The sequence below is a fragment of the Pristis pectinata genome, chromosome 2 (genome assembly GCF_009764475.1).
Source record: "Pristis pectinata isolate sPriPec2 chromosome 2, sPriPec2.1.pri, whole genome shotgun sequence".
Taxonomy (NCBI): domain Eukaryota; kingdom Metazoa; phylum Chordata; class Chondrichthyes; order Rhinopristiformes; family Pristidae; genus Pristis; species Pristis pectinata.
Genome location: NC_067406.1, coordinates 96,417,182 through 96,442,342, shown reverse-complemented (window position 1 = coordinate 96,442,342; position 25,161 = coordinate 96,417,182). Strand labels below are relative to the sequence as shown.

The 25,161-nt window shown below is 43.7% G+C and overlaps 1 protein-coding gene across 2 annotated transcripts in view; it reads right to left on the bottom strand.

Moving 5' to 3' along the window:
* Positions 1 to 25,161, bottom strand: part of trim2a (tripartite motif containing 2a) — a 221,913-nt gene that overhangs the window by 178,165 nt on the left and 18,587 nt on the right. For both annotated transcript variants that reach the window (XM_052039372.1, XM_052039391.1), the window contains exon 2: positions 5,979 to 6,116. The gene's annotated coding sequence lies outside the window, so the exon portion shown is untranslated. The remainder of the gene's footprint in view (positions 1 to 5,978; positions 6,117 to 25,161) is intronic.

Here is a 25,161-nt window from a genome sequence, read left to right as displayed (position 1 = left end):
ACAGTGGAAATTGTTTAGGGAGTACTTGCATGGTGTTCTGGATAGGTTTATCCAGTTGAGGCAGGGTAAGGATGGTAGTGAGGGAACTGGTTGATGAGATGTAGAATGTCTTTTCAAGAAGAAAGAAGCTTACCTGAGATTTAGAAAGCATAGGTCAGGCAGAGCTCTGGAGAGTTGCAAGGTAGTCAGGAGGGAGCTTAAGAATGGATTTAGGAGAGCTAGAAGGGGGGGAGGAGCATGAAGTCCTTGGCAAGTAGGATTAAGGAAAACCAAGGCATTCTACACCTGAAGAACAGGAGAATGACTAGAATGATCAGGGATAAAAGGATACAGGTTCCTGGAATCAGAGGTAGAGGAGGTCCTTAATGAATACTTTGCTTCAGTATTCACTGGAGAGAGACCTTGACATTGGATGGTGTATGACAGGCTGATATGCTAGGGTATGTTGATGTGAAGAAAGGGGATGTACTGGAACTTTTGAAAAACATTAGGATAGAGAAGTCACCAGGGCCAGATGGGATGTATTCAAGATTATTATGGGAAGTGAGGGAAGAGATTACTATGCCTTTGGAGTAGTGCCAGATAATTGGAGGGTGGAAAATGTCCCTTTTACTAAAGGGAGTAGGGATAACCCTGGGAATTACAGACCAGTGAGTCTTTAGTAGTGGGCAAATTACTGGAGAAGATTCTTAGACAGGATTTATGGGCATTTGCAGAGGCTGATTAGGGACAGTCAACATAGCTTTGTGAGGGGCAGGTCATGCCTCATGATTGACTTCTTTGAGGATGTGACAAAACACATTGAAGGTAGAGCAGTGGATGTGGTATACATGAATTTTAGTAAGGCACTTGATAAGGTTCCTCATGGAAGGCTCATTCAGAAAGTCAGGAGGCATGGGATCCAGGGAAACTTGGCTGTGTGGATTCAGAATTGGCTCACCCATAGAAGACAGGGTGGTGGTGGATGGAGCATATTCTGCCTGGAAATTGGTGTCCAGTGGTGTTCTGCAGGGATCTTTTCTGGGACCCCTGCTCTTTGTGATTTTTATAAGTGACTTGGATATGGAAGGGTGGGTTATTAAGTTTGCTGATGATACAAAGGTTGGTGGTATTATGGATAGTGTAAAAGGTTGCTATAGATTACAACAGGATATTGATTGAATACAGACCTGGGCTGAAGTGGCAGATGGAGTTCAACCCAGATAAGTGTGGTGTGTTATATTTTGGGAGATTGAATTTGAAGGCAGAATACAAGGTTAATGGCAGGACTCTTAGTGTGGAGGAACAGGGATTTTGGGGTCCAGGTCCATAGATCCCTGAAGGTTTCTGTGTAGGTCAATATGGTTAAGGTATATGGTGTTGGCCTTCATTAGTTGGGGTTTTGAATTCAAGAGCCATGATAATGTTGCAACTCTATAGAACTCTGGTTAGACCACACTTGGAGTATTGTTTTCAATTTGGGCTGCCTCAGGAAGGATGTGAAGCTTTGGAGGGTGCAGAGGAGATTTGCCAGGATGCTGCCTGGATTGGAGAGCATGTCCTATGAGGATAGGTTGAGTGAGCTTAGGGCTCTTCTCTTTGAACAGGAGGATGAGAGGTGACTTGATGGAGATGTACAAGATGATAGAGGCATAGATCGAGTGGACAGTCAGACTTTTCCCAGGGCAACAATCCCTAACACAAGGACATAATTTGAGGTGATTGGAGGAAGGTATAAGGGGGATGTCAGGTGTTTTAGAGTGGTGGGTGCATGGAATGCTGCTGGCAGAGGTTGTGGGGGCTGATACATTAGGAATATTTAAGGCACATGAATGATAGAAATAGAGGGCTATGTGGGAGGGAAGGGTTATATAGAACTTGGAGCAGAATAAAATGTCGGCACAACATTGTGGGCTGCAGGGTCTTTACTGTGCTGTAATATTCTGGAAGGATAGTCTAGATGAATTTGTGGCTGAAGAGCAAGTGTGGAGGGCAGGGATTCGGGTTCTTAGACTAAGATCTCTTCTGGGTAGAGGCAACTTGTCAAGAAGGACAGATTGCATGTGAATGAGGGACCAATATCCTTTCAGGGATATTTCAGTGCTAAACCAGAGGATTTAAACTAGATTGACAAGGGGCTGGGACTCTGAGCAGGAGCAAGTCATGGAATAAAGCAGTAGCCTGTGAGAGCAAGTTTAGTAATTGGGGCACAGTTAAGGGAGGGAAAGGAATACTCAGTTAAACTACATTTATTTCAATGCATGAGGTTTAACAGGATGAACTCAGTATGGATTGGTACTGAGGACCAGGATGTTACAGCCATAACAGAAACATAGCTGAGAGAAGGGCAGGACTCGCAGCTCTGTATTCCAGGATACAGCTACAACAGGTGTGACAGGTACAAGCTCCCTTTTTGATAAGGGAGGATGTAACAGCAGTACTTGGATGACATTCCTGGGGGATTGTCCAGTGAGGCCATATGGGTAGAACTTAAACAAGAGGGGAGGGTCACTTCAGAGGGGCTGAATTATAGACCACCCAATAGTCAGTGGGAATTTGAGGAGCAAGTGTGCACAGAAACTGCTCAGTTCTACAAATAACAGTTGTATTTGTGGAAAAATTAAATTTCCCTGGTATTGACTTAGCCACACAGAAGGTTAAGGGCTTGGATACAGTGGAATTTGTGAAATGTGTCCAGGAAAGTTTCCCAAGTCAATAGATAAATGGCCCTACTCAGGAGGGTGGAATACTAGACCTTGGGGAATGAGGCAGGGCATATAACTGACATAGCAGTCAGGGAGCACTTTGGCTCCAGTGACCATAATTCTATTAGTTTTGATAGTGATTGAAAAGTATAGGACAGGTTAGGGTCTCAAACTGCAGCAGGGCTAATGTGGGGGGAATTAGACAAGATCTAGCAAAGGTTGATTAGGTAAGTCCCTTTGAAGGGAAAGGAATGAATGGCAAATGGGAGGCTTTTAAGAGTGATGTCAAGGAGCAGTACCTTCCTGTGAAAGTGGAGGGTAAGCCTGGTAGTTTAGGGAACCTTGGCAGATAAGAGATATTGAGGCTTTCTTCAAGATAAAGAAGGAAATGTACATTGGGTTTAGGATGTCAGGGATGAGTGAATTGCTTGATTTTTATATTAAAAAAATGAAGAATACTTGAGGAAAATCAGGAGGGCAAAGAGGGTGTGAAATGGATCTAGCAGGTAAGGATAAGGAAAATCCTAAAAGTTCTGTCACTAGAGAGTAAAATGGTGGCTTTGGAGAGAGTAGGCCCCCTTTCAGATCAGCAGAGCTGCCTATGTCTCAAGCTGCAAGAGATGGGTGGGATTTTAATGAATATTTGTCCTATGTTTACTGAAGAGTAAATCATGGTTCCTCAAGAGAAGAGAAATGATGTTTTAGAGGACATTCATATTAACAGGGAGAAGGTATTTGCAGCCTTGCAGGGCATTAATGTGGATATCACCAGGGCCTCACCAAGTGCTTTCTTGGACTTTGTGGTAGGCTAGAGAAGAAATTGCAGAGAATCTTCATTGTTAGACACTGGTGACGTTCCTGAAGACTAGAAGGTGGCTAATGTTCTTTCATTGTTTGAGAAGAGTATCAAGGACAAGCCAGGGAACTACAGGTCAGTCAGCCTGATGTCAGTAGTGGGGAAGTTACTGGAGGGAATTCTGAGGGACAAAATCTAGAGCATTTGGATAAACTGAGTCAGATTAGCAGGAGTCAACATAGGTTTGTGCATGGAAAGTCATGCTCAATGAACTTAATGTTTTTCAGAGGTAACCAAAAAGTAGGTCAGTGGATGTCTGTTTGGACTCTATCAAGGCCTTCAAGATCCTGCATCTTGCTGGTCTGGAAGGTTAAGTCCCATGGAATTCGGGGATAACTAGTTGGGTGGATTCAAAATTGGCTTGGAGGTAGGAAGCAGACAGTGGTGGTTGAAGGCCATTCCTCAATGGAGGCCAGTGACTAGTGGTGTGCCATAGGAGTCAGTGTTGGGATCCTTGTTATTCATTATTTACTTATGATTTGATATAAATGCACAAGGTTTGATCAGTAAGTTTGTGGATGACATGAAATTAAGTGATAGTAAAGAAGGTTATCCATGTTTCCATCATGGGAATAACATCCCAGTCCTCAGCCATTACTGGGAGCTGAGGCTTTGGTGTGTGGAGGCTAAGTGGCCCAATGTTAGGAATGAGAGCAGATTTTTAAAAAGGCTTTGGTTAGGAGTACAAGTAAGCTTTTATATTGCTGTTTATCTTTGGTACTCAATTCAGTGTAGGCAACATGGTGGTTAAGGCAGTGGAATCCTGTAAGATGTGGGAAATCAGGGAACCTCATGGTCTCCCTGATGACTACATCTGTGGGAATTGCATCTATGTGCAGCTGCTGACTGACTGTCAAGAAACTGGAGGTGGAGTTGGATGTACTCTGGATCATCCAGGAAGCTGAGGGCTTCATAGGTGAGACTTTTCTTAAGGTGGTCACACCCAAGATACAGGCTTCAGATGGATAGCTGACCACCAGGAAAAGTAAGGGCATTAGGCAGACAGTGCAGGGTTCCCCTGTTGCCATTCCCCTTGCAAACAGATATACCTCTATGGATGCTATTAAGGGGGATGTTCTTTCAGGGGTTGCAGCAGTAGTGTCTGGCTCTCCCTCTGAGGGAAAGGGTGCAGTCAGACAGGGCAATAGTGATAGCAGACTTGATAGTGAGGGGGACACAGATCCTGTGGCCACCAAAGAATCACCAGGATGGTGTTGCCTCCCCAGTGCCAGGGTCAAGGATGTTTCTGAGCAGCTGCAGGAGAGCAAACAGCCAAAGGTCAATGTACATGTTGGTACAAACAACATGGGTAGAACAAGGGATGAGGTCCTGCAGAAATAGTATCAGGAGTTGGGTAAGAAGTTAAGAAGCAGGACCTATGAGGGCAGCAATCTCCAGATTACTCCCAGTGCCACATGCTAGCAAGGTCAGAAATGGAAAGATAGATGACATGAATTCATGGCTGAGGAGCTAGTGTAGGAGGCAGTAATTCAGATTCTTGACCACTGGGATCAATTCTGAGACAGGTGACCTATACAAGAGGGATGAGTTGCACTTAAATCCTTGCAGGGAAATTTGCCAGTGCTACATGGAGGGTTTAAACTAGATTTGTGGGGGGGGGGGTGGAGAACTCCAAGCTGGAGCTGGCCATGGGATAAAGGAATACCCAGTTAAACTGCATTTATTTCAATGCATGAGGTTTAACAAGTAAGGTAAATAAACTCAGCATGGATTGGTGCTGAGGACTGGGATGTTATAGCTATAACAGAAACATGGCTCAGAAGGGCAGGACTGGCAGCTCAATAGTCCAGGATGCAGATGCTACAGGTATGATGGGTACAGTTAAGCAAGGAGGGGGTGTTGCCTTTTTGATAAGTGAGGACATAACAGCAGTACTTGGAGAACATTCTTGGGGAATCATCCAGTGAGGCCATATGGATAGAACTTAGAAACAAGGGGAGGGTCACTCCAGTGAGGCTGTATTATAGACCACCCAATAACCAGTGGGAACTTGAGATTAAGGGAGGTACCAGATTGGCTATTTTGCCACATGGTGAAAAAGAATATTTTAGATGTCTGAGTTTTGTTCTCAGCAGCTTTAGTATATCAGTGTGAACTACCTTATCCCAACAGAGGAGTTTGAATATTCAGAGTTGGTCTTCAGTTAAAATGCATAATTCAATGGAATGATTTGTTCACACCAATAATAAACTATGCATTATAATTGAAATTGTATTCTATCATGTTTGTCTCTAAAGGATATAAAACTTGAATCATTTTGAGTATGGGAGTCCCTCAACCAAGTTTTCCTCTTGTGCTGAGTAAGAGCTGTTACATCTACAGTCTGTCTGCATGTGGCTCATTCAAAATCACAAAACGGACAATAGATCAAAACAAAGGATGGATTGATGAGTCTGAAATATATCTGATAGGCACACCTGGCAAGATTTGAGCTTCAGATTCCATTTGTACTTCAATGGCTCCCTCTTGCTTATGAGGAGAAGGATCCTCTCCTTTGGCCTGGTAAAGAACTCCCATCCAGGTGTCCTCCCTCCGACTCCTGACTCTGTCTTTGTCTAAAAGAAGAAGCATAGAGTGAATTGCAGTTTTGTTATGTACTTATTGGATTGATATTCTTGTGAGGGTTTGGAGGGAAGCAAGTATATATGGGGCTTGGTGCATGTGTGTGGGAGTGTTTGTATATGTATCAGAACAAGTGTTGGTACAAAAGATTGTATTTAAGTTGCTGTGGAGCTCATCTGAACATTTCTAATGAGGCCACATCTTTTGCAGCATGTTCCCAAGGTCTAGGGATTTTCACTCCTCACAGACAGGACTTCTACCCGCATCTGCTAGGCTTTTCTTATGGTGGCCCTACCAGGCCTCCTGACCCACTGACAAAGGATCTTTCTTGACTTTTTTACTTTTAATAAACATAGACAAGATCTTCAGAGTCTGAGTACTCCACTGCTCCTCCATGGCATTTATTATGTATCATTTCTATCTGACTGCTGAGAAGCATACACTTAATGGCTGATGCCCTTCTCTGATGCACAACAAAACACTGGAAGCTGATTTAAATTCAGAGTACACCCTTTGGGACCTATGCAGGTTAGGAATTAACATGCAAACTTGTCACTTTACAAATATTTTTGGACACATTGAGAGATATTGAGAGTTCAAGACCTGCATGCTCTTGTTAGTGAGGGGTGAGGTTGGCAGGAGTTGGGAACTCTGGCTGATGAGGAATATTGAGGCCCTAGTCAAGAAAAAGGATGCATTGATCAAGTATGATTAGCCAGAATCAAATTCCCAGAGGACTACTGGGGATGCAGGAGTATATTCCAGTAGGAAATCAGAAGGGCAAAAAGGGACATGAGTTGGCTTTGGCAGAGAAGATCCTGGAAAATCCAGAGATTTTATCCCTATATTAAGGGACTGAGAATCTCTAGAGAGAATAGGACCCCTCAAAGACCAAAGTGGACATCTTTGGAGCCACAGGAGATGGGCAATGTCCTCAATGAATATTTCTCCCCTCTTTACTATGAAGAAAGACATGAAGGCTTCAGAACTTGAGATTGTCTGCATTACAGCTGAGGAGGTACTGGATGGCATAAAATGAATGAAGGTAGCTAAATCTCCAGGGCCTGATCAGATATGTCCAAGAACACTGGGAAGCTGGAGAGTAAATTGCAGGAGACCTGGCTGAGATGTGCATCATTAGTGACAGGTGAAGTGCCAGAAGACTATAGGTGGCTAATCTTCTGCCTTTATTTAAGAAGGGCTGCAAAGAATTACCTGGGAACTGTATAACATAAGCCTAACATCTGTGGTAGGTAAGTTAAAGGGGATCCTGAGGATTAAGATATAAGCACTTGAAATGACAGGTTGATTAGGGATAGCCAGCACCACTTTGTGCATGGGAGATCATATCTCATGAATTTGGCTGAATTTTTTGATGTGACCAAGAAGGTCAATGTAGATATGGTCTACATGGACCTTAATAGGGCCTTTAAGGTTCCACATGGTTGGCTGCCATGGAAAATTAGATCACATGAACTCCTGGGAGATACATAATTGACTTGATGGTAGAAGCAGAGGGTGACATTGGAAGATTGTTTCTTGGACTGGAGGTCTGTGACTAGTGGTGTTCCTCGGGTCAGTGCTAGGCTTGTTACTATTTGTCATCTAAATCAATGATTTGGATGAGAACTTACAAGCGCACTAAGTTTACAGATGCTAAAACAGGTGGTGTGGTTGACAGTGAAGATAGTTATCAGATCTACAGGGGTCTCTTGATCAGTTGGGTAAGTGGGCCAAGGAATGGCAAATCAAGTTTAATTTAGATAAATGTGAGATATTGCATTTTGGGAAGACTTTCACTGAACAATAGAGCCCTGGGAGGTGGTGTAGAACAGAGGGACCTAGGAGTACAAGTACATGGTTCCCTGAAAGTGGTGTCACAAGTAGACAGGGTACTGAAGAAGGCTTTTGGCACCTGGGCCTTCATCAGTCACAGCACTGAGTATAGGAGTCGGGATGTTTTGTTACAATTGTACAAGAGGTTGGTGAGGCTGCATTTGGAATATTTTGTTTTGGTTACTTCCTATAGGAAGGATGCCATTAAGCTGGAAAGAGTGCACAGGAGATTTACAAGGATGTTACTGGGACTTGAGGGACTGAATTATGGAGAGAGTTTGAGCAGGTTGGAACTTTCCTCATTGGAGAATGAGGGATGATCTTAGTGATGTATAAAATCATGGGGGGTGTGGGTAGGGTCAATGTACAATCCTTTTCCCCTGAAATAGGGAATCAAGCATTAGAGGGCACAGGAGAGATTTAACAGGAAACTGGGGAGCAACATTTTCACCCAGAGGGTGGTCAGTATATTTGAATGAGCTGTTAGAGAAGGTGGTTGAGGCAGGTATACCAACAGCACTTCAAAGATACTTGGACAAATACATGATAGGAAAGGTTCGGAGGGATTGGGGCCAAACAGACAAATGGGACTAGCTCAGATGGAAATCCTGGTTGGCATGGACCACTTGAGCCAAGTGGCCTATTTTCATGCTGTACCATGCTATGACCTCCAATTCAGCATGGTTCTACATAGAAAATTCTAATGTGCACAAGAAAAATGGAATGCAACTTCTATGTGAAGGAGCAATACACAAGAACTGCTGGAGGAACTCAGCAGGTCAGGCATCATCTATAGAGGGAAATAAACAGTCAATGCTTCAGGTTGATACCCTTCATCAGGACTGGAAAGGAAGAGGGCAGGGGGAGGAGCACACAGGTGTGGGATAGGTGAGTTCAGGTGATAGGCGAGTCTGGGGGGGGGGGGGGGAAGGGGTTGTGGAAGGTGTAATAAGCTGAGGTGATAGGCAGAAGGCACAAAGGGCTGAAGTAGGGATCCAGTAGGAGAGGGCAGTGGACTGTGGAAGCACCAAGTGCTACACCTGTCCCTACACCACCTCCCTCACCACCATGAGGCAGTGGTGAGTCCAAGCGTGTCATTTAATTGCATCTGGTGCTCCCAGTGTGGCCTCCTCTATACCTGTGAGACCTGACGCAGATTGGGTGACTGCTTCGTCAAGCACCTTTGCTCTGTCTGCCACAAAAGCCAGGACCCCTGGTGGTAACCCACTTCAATTCCATATCCCACTCCCATACTGACATGTCTATCCATGGCCTCCTCTACTGCCACATTCAGACCAGATGCAGGTTGGAGGAACAACACATATTCTGCCTTGGGAGTCTCCAATCTGATGGCCTCAACATCAATTTGTAACTTCTGGTAACCCTACCCCTTTTCTTCCCTCCATCCCCCCCATTCCTTTGACATCCCTTTTTCCTGTGGCTTCCCCCCACCTTGATGACCTGCCCATCTCCTCTCCCCCTCCATCCTTTATTTCCATGGTCCACTGCCCTCTCCTACTGGATTCCTCCTCCTTCAGCCCTTTACCTCTTCTACCTATCACCTCTCAGCTTATTACATCTCCTCCCCTCCCCCCCCCCCAACCCACCTACCTTCCCCCCCCCCCCTTTACCTGGACTTGCCTATCACCTGAATTCACCTATCCCCCCTGCCTACATGTGCTCCTCCTCCCACCTTATTCTGGCTTTTGCCCTCTTCCTTCCCAGCCCTGATGAGGGGTCTCAGCCCAAAATGTTGACTGATTATTTCTCTCCATAAATGCTGCCTGCCCTGCTGAGTTCCTCCAGCACTTGTGTATTGGTCCAGACTCCAGCACCTGCAGAACTTATTGTGTTCTACATAAAGGAAATTTCCTCCCTTTATTGGAGGTGACCACAGACCACAAAATAATATCTTCCATGGCTCTGTTAGCTTCATAGTTTTGCAGTTGTCAGCCTCTGTTTATCTTAACAGTCATACAGCATGGAAACTGGCCTGTCAGCCCATTGTGACTATATTGGCCATCAATTACCTATCTTTACTAATCCCAGTTTCTGCCACTTGGCCTTCTATGCCCTGGTATTTAAAGTGTTCATTTAAATATTTGAATGATTCCAAGGGCCTTTTGGGAGATATTCCAGATTCTTGAGAAAAGCAAGAGATGAGATTGCTGGGGCTGTGACCAAGATCTTCAAGTCCTCTCTAGCCACAGGCAAGTTCTCAAGTTCCCAAGGTCTCAAGTAGCTGATGTTCCATTATTCAAGAAGGGAAATGGGGATAATCCTGAAAACTACAGACTGGCAAGTCTCACATCAGTGGCTGGGAAGCCATCTGTGAAGATTATTATGGATGGGATTTACAAGCATTTGAAAAGCTGTGGCCTAAATAGGGACAGTCAGGATGACTGTGTGGGACAGGTCATGTCTTTACTAACTTGATTGAGTTTTTCAAGGAGGTCCTGAAGGTGATTGAAGGTAGAGTTGTGGATGCTGTCTATGTGGATTTTAGTAAGGCATTTGACAAGGTCCTTCATGTAGGCTAATCCAGAAGATTAGGATGCATGGAATCCAGTGATCTGGCCGTTTGGATTCAAATAAACTTGCCCATAGGGGAGACGGGTAATGGTTGATAGGACTTATTTTGGCTTGAGGTACATAACGAGTGGTGTTCCACCAGTATCTATACTGGGACCTCTACTATACTAATTTATATAATAAGTATATGACTTGGATGAAAGCATGGATGAGTGGGTTAGTAAATTTGCAGACAATACCAAGATTGGTGGCATTGTGGATAGAGTAGAAGATTATCAAGGGATACAGTGGGATATTGGTTGCAGATATGGGTGGAGAAATAGCAAATAGTTTAATCCAGTCAAGTGAGGTACTGCTGTTTGGGAGGTCAAATGTAAAGGGATGGTACATTGTTAATGGCAGGGCCTTTTAACTGTGATGTACAGAGGGAGCTTGAGGTCCAAGTCCATAGCTCCCTGACAGTGGCTGCACAGGTTGGTAGGGTGGTAAAGAGGGCACTATGGAATGCTTGCTTTTATTAGTCAAAGCATTAAGTTCAAGAGTCAGGAAGTAATGTTGCAGCTTTATAAAACTCTGCTTTGGCTGCATCTGGAGTACTGCATTCATTTCTGGTCACCCCATTAGAGGAAGGATATGGAGGCTTTGGAGAGGGTGCAGAAGAGGTTTATCAGGATGCTGCCTGGATTAGAGGGCATGTGGTATAAGGAGATGTTATATAACCTTTTTTTCTCATCTTCAGTGGAGGCTGAGGAGAGATCTGATAAGTTTACAAGATTGAGATGCATGGATAGACAGCCAGCATCTTTTTTCCAGGACTGAAATTCCTCCTAGAGGACATGGATAGATGGCCAGCATCTTTTTTCCAGGATTGAAATGCTGCCTCCCAGAGGGCATGAATTTAAGGTGGGGGGGGGGTAAGTTTTTTTAAACAGTGGTGGGTGCCTGGAATGCACTGCCAGGTGTAGTAGTGGAGGCAAATATGATGGAGGTGATTAAGGGGCTCTTGGATAGGCACTTAAATTTGCTGAGAATGGAGAGTTATGGACATTGTGTAGGCAGAAGGGATTAGTTAGTTATGCATTTAATAGCTTAGTTTGGCAGAATATTGTGGGTCAAATAAAACGGCCTGTTTCTGTACTGTACTGTTCTATGTTGCCCTCCAACTCTCCTACTGCTTGCATATCTATAATTAGAATGCTTATGTTTTTCTCTGCTAAGGGGAGAAGCTTCTCACTATCCAACATATCTATGCCCCTCAAGCTTTCATACCTTAGTCAGGTCCCCCTTCAGTCTTCCCTACTCAAAGGAAAACACAGCCATCCTATCCAGTTTTTCTTCATAACTGAAATGCTCCATTCAAAGCAAAATGTCAGTGAATCTGCTCTGCACCTCCTCCAGTGAAAGCACATTCTTTCTATAATGTGGCATCCATAACAGCACAAAGTACTGTACTCCAGCTGTGTCCTAACTAATATCTTAAAACAGCTTTTCCATATTTATATTGATCTTCAAGATGGAGCAGAACACAAGATATCCAAGCTTGCCAATGACACAAAATTGATGGAAGGGCACAATTGTGATTCTGCAGCAAGATAGAAATAGGCTGAGCAAATGGTGAAAACTTGGCAAATAAAGTTTAATGTGAGAGAGTGAGGTCATGCACTTCTCAAGAAAATTAAAAGGCAGATTATCAAAATGGAAAGAAGCTGCATATGAATGAATTGCAGAGGATTCTGGGTGTTCTTCAGCATGAATTACTGAAAGTTGGCAAGTCATTAGTTAACAAGTCATTTAAGAAGGTTCATTGGTCTTTATTGCAAAGGGGTTGACAAAAATAGAAGTTTTGTTACATATAAACTGGGACTCCCACACTGTGAAAGGGCTGGATGGCTTGGAATTTGTCAAATGTGTTCAGGAAAGTTTTTCTAAATCAATATTAGAGGTACCAAGGAGAGAGAATGCAATACTTGATCTCTTATTAGGGAACAAGACAGGTCAGGTGACAGAAGTATGTGTAGGTGAGCATTTTGGGTCCAGTGACCATAATGTCATTAGTTTCAAGTTAATTATGGATAAGGATAGGTCTGGTCCTCAAGCTGAGGTTCTAAATTGGAGGAAGGCCAATTTTGTGGAAATGAGAGAAGATCTAGTAAGAATAGATTGGGATAAATTGTTTTCTGGCAAGGATGTGTTCAGTAAGTGGAATGCCTTCAAAGGTGAAATTTTGAGTGTAGAGTTTGCATGTTCCTGCCTGGATTAAAGGGCAAAGTTAACAAGAACAGGGAACCTTGGTTTTCAAGGGATATTGGTGATCTGGTTAAGAAAGAGGTGTATAGCAGGTATAGGCAACTAGGAACAAATGAGGTACTTGAGTATAGAAAAAGTAAGAAAATACTGAAAAAGGAAATCAGGAAGGCAAAAAGAAGACATGAGGTTGCTCTGGCAGATAATATGAAGGTAAACCTGAAGGGTTTCTCCAAGTATATTAAGAGTAAAAGGATAGTAAGGGACAAAATTCTTCCCCCTAAAAGATCAGTGGTCGGCTATGTGTGGAACCTCAGGAGATGGGGGAGATCTTAAACAGTTTTTGACTCAGTATTTAGTCAGGAAACTGGCATAGTGTATATGGAAGGAAGGGAAACAAGCAGTAGTGTTATGGAACATAGAGATTAAAGAAGAGGAGGTGCTTGCTGCCTTACAGTGAATAAAGGTAGCTAAATCCCCCTTGGCCTGACAGGGTATTTCCTCAGTCCTTGAGAGAAACTAGTGTAGAAATTGCAGGGGCCCTGGCAGATGTATTTAAAATGTCCTCAGCCACAGGTGCAGTGCCAGAAGACTGGAGGGTAGCTCATGTTGTTCCATTGTTTAAAAAGGCTCTAAAAGTAAACCACTTAATTACAGGCCAGTGAGCCTGACATCAGTAGTAGGTAAATTTATTGGAAGGTGTTCTGAGAGATCTGATATACAAGTATTTGGACAGCCAGGGACTGATTAAGGATAGTCAGCATGGCTTTGTGTGTGGTAGATTGTGTTTAATAAATCTTGTAGTTTTTTGAGGTTACCAAGAAAGTAGATGAAGGAAAGGCTGTGGATGTTGTCTACATGGACTTTAGTAAGGCCTTTGACAAGGTCCCACATGGGAGGGTAGTTCAGAAGGTTCGGACACTAGGAGAGGTTGTAAACTGGATTTGAAATTGGCTGTGTGGGAGAAGACAGTGGTAGTGGATGATTGTTTCTCAGACTGGAGGCCTATGGAGTGCCTCAGGGATCTGTGCTGGGACCATTGCTTATCATCTAGATCATTGATATAGACAACAATGTGGTAAATTGTATCAGCAAGTTTGCTGATGGCACTAAGATTAGAGGTGTTGTGGACAGTGAGGAAGGCTTTCAAAGCTTGCAGAGGAATCTGGGCCAACTGGAAAAATGGGCCAGAAAATGGCAGATGGAATTTAATGCAGACAAGTGAGGTGTTGCATTTTGGAAGGACAAATCAAGGTAGGACATACACAGTAAATGGTAGGGCACTGAGGAGTGTGGAGGAACAAAGGGATCTGGGAGTTCAGATATATAATTCCCTGAAAGTGGTGTCACAGGTAGACAGGGTTGTAAAGAAGGCTTTTGGCATCCTGGCATTCATAAATCAAAGTATTGAGTATAGGAGTTGGGATGTTATGGTGAGGTTGTATAAGACATTGGTGAGGCCAAATTTGGAGTATTGTGTGCAGTTCTGGTCACCTAACTATAGGAAAGATATCAGTAAGATTGAAAGAGTGCAGAGGAGATTTACTAGAATGTTGCCAGGTCTTCAGAAGTTGAGTTACAGGGAAAGACTGAACAGGTTAGGACTTTATTCCTTGAAGTGCAGAAGAATGAGGGGAGATTTGATAGAGGTTTACATAATTGAGGGGTATAGACAGTAAATGCATGTAGTCTCTTTCCACCTAGATTAGGAGAGATAACTGAGGATATGGCTTTAGGGTGAAGGGGAACATTAGGGGGAACTTCACTTACTGGTGGGAGTGTGGAATAAGCTGCCATCTGACATGGTAAATGCAGGCTCACTCTTAAGAATAAATCGGACAGATGTCTGAAGTGTTATGGACTGGGTGCAAGAGAATGGGACTAATGGAATAAAGTTTCAGCACAGACTAGAAGGGCTGAATGGCCTGTTTTTTGTGCTGTAGTGTTCTATGGCTCTCTGGAAGGAGGAAAGAACTCAAACACAGAATCAGGATGCCTAAAAGAGGCCATGAAACATCCTTGGCAAGAGAGATTAAAGAAAATCCCAAGGCATTTTATACAGACATTAAAACAAGATGGTAAGGAGGGAGAGGGTAGGACCACAAGGACAAAGGAGGGAATTTATGCCTGTAGCCAGAGGAAGTGGGTGATTTGCAAAATGAGTACTTTGCATCAGCGTTCAGCAAGAAGGACATGGAGGATAGTGAGATCAGGAAGGGTTATTTTCTTCATCTTGATATCAAGAAGGTGTTCAGATCTTGAACATTAAAGTGGATGTTCCCAGGTCTGATGGGTTTAAGGAACATGGGAACCAAGGACACTTGGTCATAGAGTAATACAGCACAGAAGCAGACTCTTTGGCCTAACTCGTCCAGGCTGACCAAAATGCTCACCTAAGCTAGTCCCATTTACCTGAGCTTTGCCAATATCCATCTTGACCTTTCCTGTCCATGTACTATCCAAATGTCTTTTACATGTTATTGTTCCTGCCTCAAACTACTTTCCCTGGCAGCTTGTTCCATATTTGCATCACCCTTTGTGTGAAGAAGTTGCTCCTCAGGTCCCTTTTAAATCTTTCCCTCTCACCTTAAACCTATGTCTTCTAGTTCTTGGTTTCACTTTCCTGCGGGGGGAGGAGCGGGTGGAGAGAAATAACTGCATTTACCTAGTTGATGTTCCTCATGATTTTATGCACCTCTATAGTCACCCTTTTTATTTCCTGCATTCTAAGGAATAGTCCTAATCTGCCCAACCTTCCCCACCCCACCCCCCTTTAATTCGGGCCCATGAGTCCTGGTGACTTTTTCATAAATCTTCTTTGCACTCTTTCCAGCTTAATGATGCCTTTCCTATAATAGGGTTACCAAAACTGTACACAGTACTCCAAGTGTGGCCTCACCAATGTCTTATACAAATTAGTTGATTGGATTCAAATTTGGCTTGGCCAGGAAAGTAGTGGAAAGAGTTGTTCTAACTGGAGATCCTTGACCAGTGGTGCTCTGCAATAATCAGTGCAGGGAGCTTTTTTATATACATAAACAATTTGGATGACAATGTAGGTGGGCTGATTGGCACATCTGCAGAATTGGCAGATGTGGATAGTGAGGAAGGTTGTCAGAGGAATCAGGAGGATATAGGTGAGTTGGAAATATGGGCAGAGATATCAAATGGAGTTAGTCCAGACAAGTGAGGCATTGCACTTTGGGAGGTCAAATGGAAGAGGAAAGTATACAATAAATAGCAGAATGGATAGAAGCATGGATGTACAGAAGAATTTTGGGATGCAAGTTATAGCTCCCTGAAAGTGATGATGACAAGTAGATGGGGGGGGGGTGGTAAAGAAGGCATATGGCCTTCATCAGTCGGGGTGTTGAGTATAAAAGTAGTGTTGTAGCTGTATAAAACTTTAGGCCACACGGAGTATTGTGCAGTTCTGGTTGCTGATATATAGGAAAGATGTGAAAGCTTTGGAGAAGGTGCAGAAGAGGTTCACCAGGATGTTGCCTGGATTAGAGTATTAGCTATAAAGAGATTGGACAAACTTGAGTCGTGTTCTTTGGAGTGTTGGAGGCTGGGTGACCTGATATAATTACATATTTTTCTGAGAGGCATATAAAGGGTAGATAGTCAGAGCCTTTTTCCCCAGGGTGGAAATGTCAAACACTAGAGGGCACAGGTTTAAGGTGAAAGGGGGAATGTTTAAAGGAGACTTACGAGGCAACTTTGTTTCTAACACAGACTGGTAGGTGTCTGGAATTCACTGCCAGGGGAGGTGGTAAAAGCAGATATGATTGTAATGTTTGAGACATTTAGACAAACATGAACAGGCAGGCAATGGAGGGATACAGACCATATGCAGGGAGATGTGTAGTTTAAATTGGCATCATGATCAGCACAGAAATCATGGGCTGAAGCACCTGAGCTATTGCTGTGCAGTTCTGTGCAATGTTCATCCCTGCTCTTTAAAGTCTATGCCCAGCTAATAGAACATAACATTGAAAGGTACAGTACAGGAATAGGCTCTTTGGCCATGATGTTGTGCTGAGGTAATTAAGCAACTAACTAATCCCTTCTACCTACACAATGTCAATATCTTTTTATTGTCTGAACATTCATGTACCTATCTAGGAGCCTCTTAAATGCCTCCACTACCACCCCAACATCACATTCTAGGCACCCACCACTATCTGTGTAAAGAACATGGCCTGCACATCTCCTTTGAACTTGCCCCTTCTCACCTTAAATGAATGCCCTCTAGTATTAGAAGAAGATACCAGCTATCCACTTGATCTGTCTCTCAATTTTCTGAGGTCTTCCCTCGGCTTCTGCTGCTCCAGGGAAAAAAAAACACCAGTTTGTCCAAACTCCCCTTAGCACATGCTGTCTAATCCAGGGAACATCCTGGTAAAACTCTTCTGCACCCTCTCCAAAGCCTCCACATTCTTCCCATAATGGGGTGACCAGAATTGAATGTAATATTCCAGATGTGTCCTAACTAGAGTTTTATAAAGCTGCAACATAACTTCCTGACTCTCAAACTCAGTGCCTTGACCAATAAAGCAAGCATGACATGCACTGCCTTTACCATTCCTTTGTACATCAATACTGTTAAAGGTCTTGTCTTTAACAAATACTGTCCTTTTACATTTGATCTCCCAAAGTGCATTTCCTCCCACTTGGCCAGATTCTCCACCCATATCTGCGACTAATCTTCTACACAGTCCACAACCCTGTCAACCTTTCCACACTGACCCATCCACATTTTCATCCAAGCCACTTATATGTAGCACAAACAGCAGAGGTCCCTGCAGAACACCACTAGTTGTGGACCTCCAGCCAGACTCCCTTCAATCACTACCCTGTCTTTTAAGGGCAAGCCAGTTCTGAATCCAAACAGCCAAGTCACTGTGGATCTTGTGCATCTTAATCTCCTGGATGAGACTACCATGAGTGACCTTGTCAAATACCTTACTAAAATCAACATCCACTGTTCTACCTTCATCAATCACCTTTGTCACCTCCTCTAAAATAATCAAGTTGGTAAGACATGACTTACCCCACACAAAGCCATGCTGATTGTCCCTAATTAGGCCATGGTTTCCAAAATGCTCAAATCCTATCCCTAAGAATCCTCCAATAGTTTCCCCACCAATGATGTGAGACTCACTGGCCTATAGTTTTGAATATTCCTATTTGCCTTGAACAATAAAACAACATTAGCTACTCACCTGGCCTCCAGGACCTTGGCTGTGGCTAGAGAGGATATGAAAATCTTGGTCAAGGCCCCAGCAATCTCATCTTTTGCCTCTCAATTACCTGGGATATATCCCACCAGGTCCTGGAGACTGAACAACCTTGTTCTTCCAGAGACCCAACATTACCTCTTTCTTTATCTCAAAGTACCCTCTCATATTAGCATGCTCCATGTTGATCTCACTATCCTCCATGTCCTTCTCCTTGGGTAAATACTGATGCAAAGTACTCATTTAAGACCTCACCCACATCCTCTGCCTCCAAGCACATGTTCCCTACTTTATCCTTGAGAGGTCCTACCCTTTCCTTGGGTATATAATGCCTCCTTTTAGCATGCTTTAGGAATTCACATCCCAAAGTGACCAACCCAGCTGAAATTTCCAACAACCAAAATTTCTACTTAGTGAATACAGATGAAAGATTCATTTAAAATCATGCCTACATCCTCTGGCTCAGCTCATAGATTGCCTCTTGGCCTTTAATGGGCCCCAGTCTCTTCCTGCTTACTCTTTGGCTCTTAATGCACCCATAAAATGATATTTTGTGGACCTTCTCTGCCATCCTAATTTTTCTTAAGCACCCTCTGTATACTCTTTACTCCCAAAGGCCCTCCTCTGTTTTGAGTTCTATACTTGACATGCTTTTTTCTTTATCAAACCCTCAACATCCCTTGACATCAAGAACTCTCTGGATTTCCTGCCTTTACCCTTCACCCTTACAGGAACACATTTGGCCCTGAGCTATCACTATTTTCACTTTTTAAAAACTCCCACTTCCCAAATATAGATTTACCTGCAATCAACTGCTCCCAGTTTATATTTGCCAGGTCCTGGCTAATGCTATTTATAGTAGCCTTCCCCCAATTCAGACATTTAATTTCTGGATGTTCCTTCTTTCCTTAGCTACTTTGAAGCTTACTGAGTTATGGTCACCATCCCCCAAAGTGCTCACCTATCGACACTTCATCCACTTGCCCTATGTACTGGCACAAACATCTCATGGATGCATTTTAAAGATTCCACTCCATCTTATCCTTTCATACTAAACTGATCCCAGATAAGAAGTGGAGGAGTTGCATTACTAATCAGGGAGAATGTCACAGCTGTATTCAGGGAAGACATACTGGAGAGCTCATCTAATGAGGCAATATGGGTAGAGCTCAAAAATAAAAGTGCAATCACTCTGATGGGGTTATACAACAGGCCTCTCAGTAGCCAGTAGGAGATTGGGAATAGATAAATAGACAGATTATGGAAAGATGTGAAAGCAACAGGATTGTTGTTAGTAACTTTAACTTCCTTAATATTGACTGGGACTTCCTCAATGCAAGAGGCTTAGATGGGCATCCAAGAGGGTTTCTTGAAACAGTACATATATGGTTCAATGAGACAAGGGGCTATATGAGACCTTGTATTGGGAAACAAGCCTGGCCAAGTGATTGAGATTTCCATTGTAGAGTATTTTGGGAACAGTGATCACAACTCATTAAGCTTTAAGATAATTATTCATAAGTCTGGACCTTGGGGAAAGCATAAATTAGGGAAAAGTAAATTACCATGTTATTAGGCAGGAGCTATAGAGTAGATTAGGAGCAGCTGTAATCGGGGAAGTCCACATCTGACATGGGAATCATTTAAAGACCAGCTGATCAGAATTCAAGACTGGCATGTTCCAGTAGGGATGAAAGAAAAGGATGGCAACATTTGGGAGCTTTGGCTGAGTCAAAAAGAAAAGTAGCATATGTAAGCTTTAGGAAGCTGAAATCAGAGGGTCCTGAAGGAATATAAAGAAAACAGGAAAGAACTCATGCAGGGAATAAGGAGGGCCAATCTCTGAGAAGCTGATCCAGGAGATTAAGATGCATGGGATCCATGGTGGCTAGGTAGATTGGATTCAAAATTGGCTTGGCCACTGAAGACGAAGGGTAGTGGTTCTGTGACTGGTGGCATTCCATAAAGATCAATGCTATGACCTCTGTTTTACAAGTTTATAAAATTATGGGGGAGACAGGGTAGATTGTCAGTCTTTTTCCAGGATAGAAATCTCAAATGCCAGAGGGCATAGCTTTAAGGTAAGAGGGGGAATGTTTAAAGGTTTGTGGGGGGGATATTTTGTTTGCACAAAGTAGTAAGTGTCTGGAATATGGTGGCAAAAGCAGACATGATAGTGGCATTTAGACAGGCACATGAACATTGCAGGGAATGGAGGGTCATGGATTATGTGCAGGTAGATGGGATTAGTTTAATTTGGCATTATGGTCAGCACAGATATTGTAGGCCAAAGGGACTGTTTCTTTGCTGTATTGTTCTACGTTCAAAATCTCAGTTCGGGCTCTTGTTACAGCTGTCATTCAATCCTCGTATACTGCAAACATAAGTAGGCTTGGTGGCGTTACTGATGGATTTTTGTGACAAAGTTCTTACAGCTATAAAGAAGAGTTGATGTGTACTTGGTCAAGCAGGAAGCAAAGTATATTGCCAGTAATGTCTCAACAGATGATAGGTTCTGGTTATCCTTGAAGGGTATAGTACAATTATGGACACTTCTCCAGGTATAAAGCTTTCCCTGGGATGGTACTGTGGTATTGCCATCATGAAATGTATGCCTATAAGGTGAAACCTAACAACATGAATGGCAGTGATGCTTTGCTCCCCAGTGAGCTGAATGCCTTTTATGTGCCCTTTCAAAGGGAAAATAACACTACATCTGTGTGAATCCCTACAGCATTTGGTGACCCTGTGATCTGTCTTGGAGGGCATTGTCAGAACATTCTTCAAGAGGGCAAACTCTCAAGGTGTCAGGTCCTGATAGTGTACCTGGCTGGGTTGTGAAAACCTGTGTTCAAGGTAATCTTCAACCTCTCACTGCTGCAGTCAGAGGTTCCCATCTGCTTCAAAAATCACCCAGTAGCACTCATATCTACTGTAATGAGATGCTTTGAAAGGATGTTGTAGTTAGAATTAACTCCTACCTGAGCAAGGACCTGGACTCACTGTAATTTGCCTACTGCTGCAACAGGTCTACAGTGGACACAATCTCACTGACTCTCCACTCTGCTTTGGAGCACCTTGACAACAGCAAAACATATCAGGCTGCTGTTTATTGATTACAGTTCAGCATTCAATACCATCATCCCCTCGGTATCAATTGCCAACCTTCTAAACCTGGGCCTCTGCAACTGGATCCTTGACTTCCTCATCAGGAGGCCACAGTCAGTACAGATTGGTAGTAACATTTGCTCCTTGCTGACAAGCAACACATGCACCACAAGGATGTGTGCTTAGCCCACTGCCCTACTCTCCCCACACATGAATTTGTGGCTAAGCACAGCCATCTGTAAATTTGCAGATGACATCACTGTTGATAAAATCTCAGATGGCAATGAGGAGGTGTACAGGAGAGAGAGATCAGTTGCTTTGAATGGTGTCAACAACCATAACCTTGCACTCAACATCAGCAAGACCAAGGACTATTGGAAGGACATCAGCAAGATTGAAAGAGTGCAGAGAAGACTTAATAGAATGTTGCTGGGTCTTCAGGAGTTGAGTTACAGGGGAAGATTGAACAGGTTAGGACTTTATTCCTTGAAGTGTAGAAGAATGAGGGGAGATTTGATAGAGGTTTACAAAATTGTGGGGTATAGACAAAGTAAATGCAAGTAGGCTCTTTCCACCTAGATTAGGAGATAAGTATGAGAGGACATGGCTTTAGGGTGAAAGGGGAAAGGTTTAGGGGGAACTTCTTCACTCAGTGGTGGGAGTGTGGAACAGGCTGCCATCTGATGTAGTAAATGTGGGCTCGCTCTTAAGCTTTAAGAATAAATTGGATAGATACATGGATGGGAGATGTCTGAAGGGTTATGGCCTAGGTGCAGGTAGATGGGACTGCAGGGCCAAATGGCCTGTTTTCTGAGCTGTAGTGTTCTATAAATTGATTATGGACTTCAGGAAGGGGAAGTCAGGAGAGCACACACCAGTCCTGAGGGGTCTGTGATGGAAAGGGTGAGCAGCTTTAAATTCCTGACGACCAACATCTTGAAGGATCTGTCCTAGGCCCAGCACATCGATGCAATCATGAAGAAGGCACGTCAGCAGCTCTACTTCGTTAGGGGTTTGAGGAGATTTGTTATGTCACCAAAAACTCTTGCAAATTTCTACAGATATATGGTGGAGAGCATTCTGACTGGTTGCATCAGCCTGGTATGGAGGCTCCAATATGCAGGATTGCAAGAGGCTGCAGAGGGTTGTAGACTCAGCCAGCTCCATCAAGGGCACAACCCTCCCCACCACTGAGGACATCTTCAAGAGGTGGTGCCTCAAGAAGGCAACATCCATCACTAAGGGCCCTCATCCAGGATGTGCCCTCTTCTCATTACTACCAGCAGGGAGGAGGTACAGGAGCCTGAAGACCCACACTCAATGATTCAGAAACAACTTCACCTCTGCCATCAGATTTCTGTATGGTCCATGAACACTACCTCATTTATTTTGCACTAATTTATTTTGTAATTTATAGTAATGTTATGTCTTTGCACTGTACTGCTGCTGCAAAACAACAAATTTTACCTCATGAGACAGTGATAATAAACATGATTCTGATGAGGAAACAAAGGCAGACTTATGAGTAACTGAGTTTAAAAAAAACTGAACTGTCAGAAAATGGGATTGGACTTGTTCATTGAGCTGGAGAAGTGTGAATGTACAGGATGCTAGTAATAAAAGTAGTCTGAGGAACATTTGTTCATGTATACATGACTGGACAATTCCCCTTACAAGAAGTGAGGATGAATCTATTACAGAAACAATTTTTGTTCTGCAAGGAAACTATACAAGGTTTGGAAAATGTCATTAGAACAAAATATGCTGAAACTTACTACAACTCTCTGGACTCATTGGAGAAACTAGATGGGTTATGAAGAATGATGGTAGATCATTAGGTGCTGAATATTCTTTCTTGTGCCCTGATTGACGGCAGTGGAATGAGGTGATTGGTTATATTCCCCTACATTAACTATGCTGGATGTTTCTTCAGGAGATCAAATTTGAAGACAGAATACAAGGTTAATGGCAGGACTCTTAGCAGTGTGGAGGAACATGTCCATGTCCATAGATCCCTCAAGGTTGTCATGCAGGTTGATAGGGCGGTTAAGAAAGCATATGGTGTGTTGGCCTTTATCAGTTGGGGAATTAAGTTCAAGAGCCACAAGGTGATGTTGCAGCTCTATAGAACTCTGGTCAGACCACACCTGGTGTATTGTTCCATTCTCTTCACCTCATTATAAGAAGGATGTGGAAGCTTTAGAGGGTGCAGAGGAGATTTATCAGGGTGCTGCTGCATTACAGAGCATGTCCTATGAGGATAAGTTGAGTGAACTAGGGCTTTTCTCTTTGGAGCAAAGGAGGATGACGGGCAGCTTTATAGAGGTGTACAAGATGATAAGAGGCATAGATCGAGTGGACAGTCAGACTTTCCCAAGGTGAAAATGGCTAACATGAGGGAGCATAATTTTAAGGTGATTGGAGAAAGGTATGAGGGATGTCAGAAGTAAGCTTTTGGAGTGGTGGGTGCATGGAATTCACTGCCAGCAGATACATTAGGGACATTTAAGAGACTAAGAAATGCACATGAATGATAGAAAAATAGAGGGCTATGTGGGAGGGAAGGGTTAGATATTAGAGCAGGATAAAATGTTGGCACAACATTGTGGGCTGAAGGGCCTGTACTGTGCTGTAATGTTCCATGTTCACAGAACTACTGAGTACTAGGCCATATGGGTGAGAGGAGGTTTTACCTTGGTGGGCTGGAAGCCTCTGATCACTCACACTTCCTGACTACCTGCAATTTTAGATCACGTTACTGCTAATAATGTCCAAACTATAAAAGCCCATTTGAACATAAGTTCCAGAGGATGATGAAGAAAACTGAAATAACTTGAGGAAAAGAGTGGAGAAAGTCATCTCATGGGGTCTATTCTAGTTGGGATAGATGGCTGACAAAGGTCAACCAGACCTCACTGAAGTACACTGGGAAGATTCACCTGAAAGGACCATCTAGGTCCCTGAATGGTGTAGGAACAGGTATAGCACTTAATGTGGTTCCAGGATTAAGTTCTGGGAGGGTCATCTGTGGGGACAGACAAGTAGATAAGGGAGTCACAGAGAGAGTGATCTCTACGGAAAGTGGAGGGTGGAGGGGAACCCTATGGTGGAATCCTCTTGGAGGTGGCGGAAGTGCAGAGAATTATGTGTTGGATGCGGAGGCTTGTGGGGTGGTAGGTGAGTACAAGGGGAACCCTGTCACTGTATCAGGGTGAAGGCAGACTTGTGGGAAATGGAGGAGGAGGTGTGGGTGGGAGCAGCATTGCTGGTGATGGAAGGGAAGCCCTCTTCTGAAAAAGAGGATGTCTCAGATATCCTGGAGTGGAAAGCCTCATCATGGGAACAGATGCAGTGGAGGCAGAGGAACTGAGAAGGGGCTAGTATCCTTGCAAGTGACTGTTTGGGAAGAGGTGCAGTAAAGGTAACTGTGGTGGTCAGTAGTTTGTAAAAGTTGCCTGTGGTTAATCTGTCTCCTGAGATGGATACAGAGATCCAGAAAGGGGGGAGAGGTATTGGAGATGGACCAAGTGAATCTGAGGGCAGGGTGGAAGTTGGAGGCGAAGTTGATGAACTTGACGAGCTCAGCATAGGTGCAGGAAGCAGCCCCAATGCAGTCATCAATGGAGAAAGAGTTGGGGAGCGTTATTAGTGTAGGCTTGGAACGTGGACTGTTCCAAGTAGCTGACAAAGGCAGGTATAGTTGGGGCCCATGCGGGGGCCCATGCGAGTGCCCATTGCTACACCTTTGGTTTGGAGAAAGTGGAGGAGCCAAAAGAAGTTGAGGGCGAGTACCAGTTCAGCCAGACAGGAGGGTGGCAGTGGAGGGGAACTGGTTGGGTCTGTTGAGAAAGAAGCGGAGAGCCTTAAGGCCTTCCTGATGGGAGATGAAAGAGTGCAGGGACTCAATGTCTATTGTGAAAGAGGTGGTCAGGGCCAGGGAACTGAAAGTTGAAGCAATGGAGGGCATGCAAAGTATCATAGACATAGGTGGAAAGGGACTGCACTAAGGGTGACAAAATGGAGTCAAGATATGAGGATGAGTTCAGTGTTTGGTTACAGTTAAGGACTGCATTTG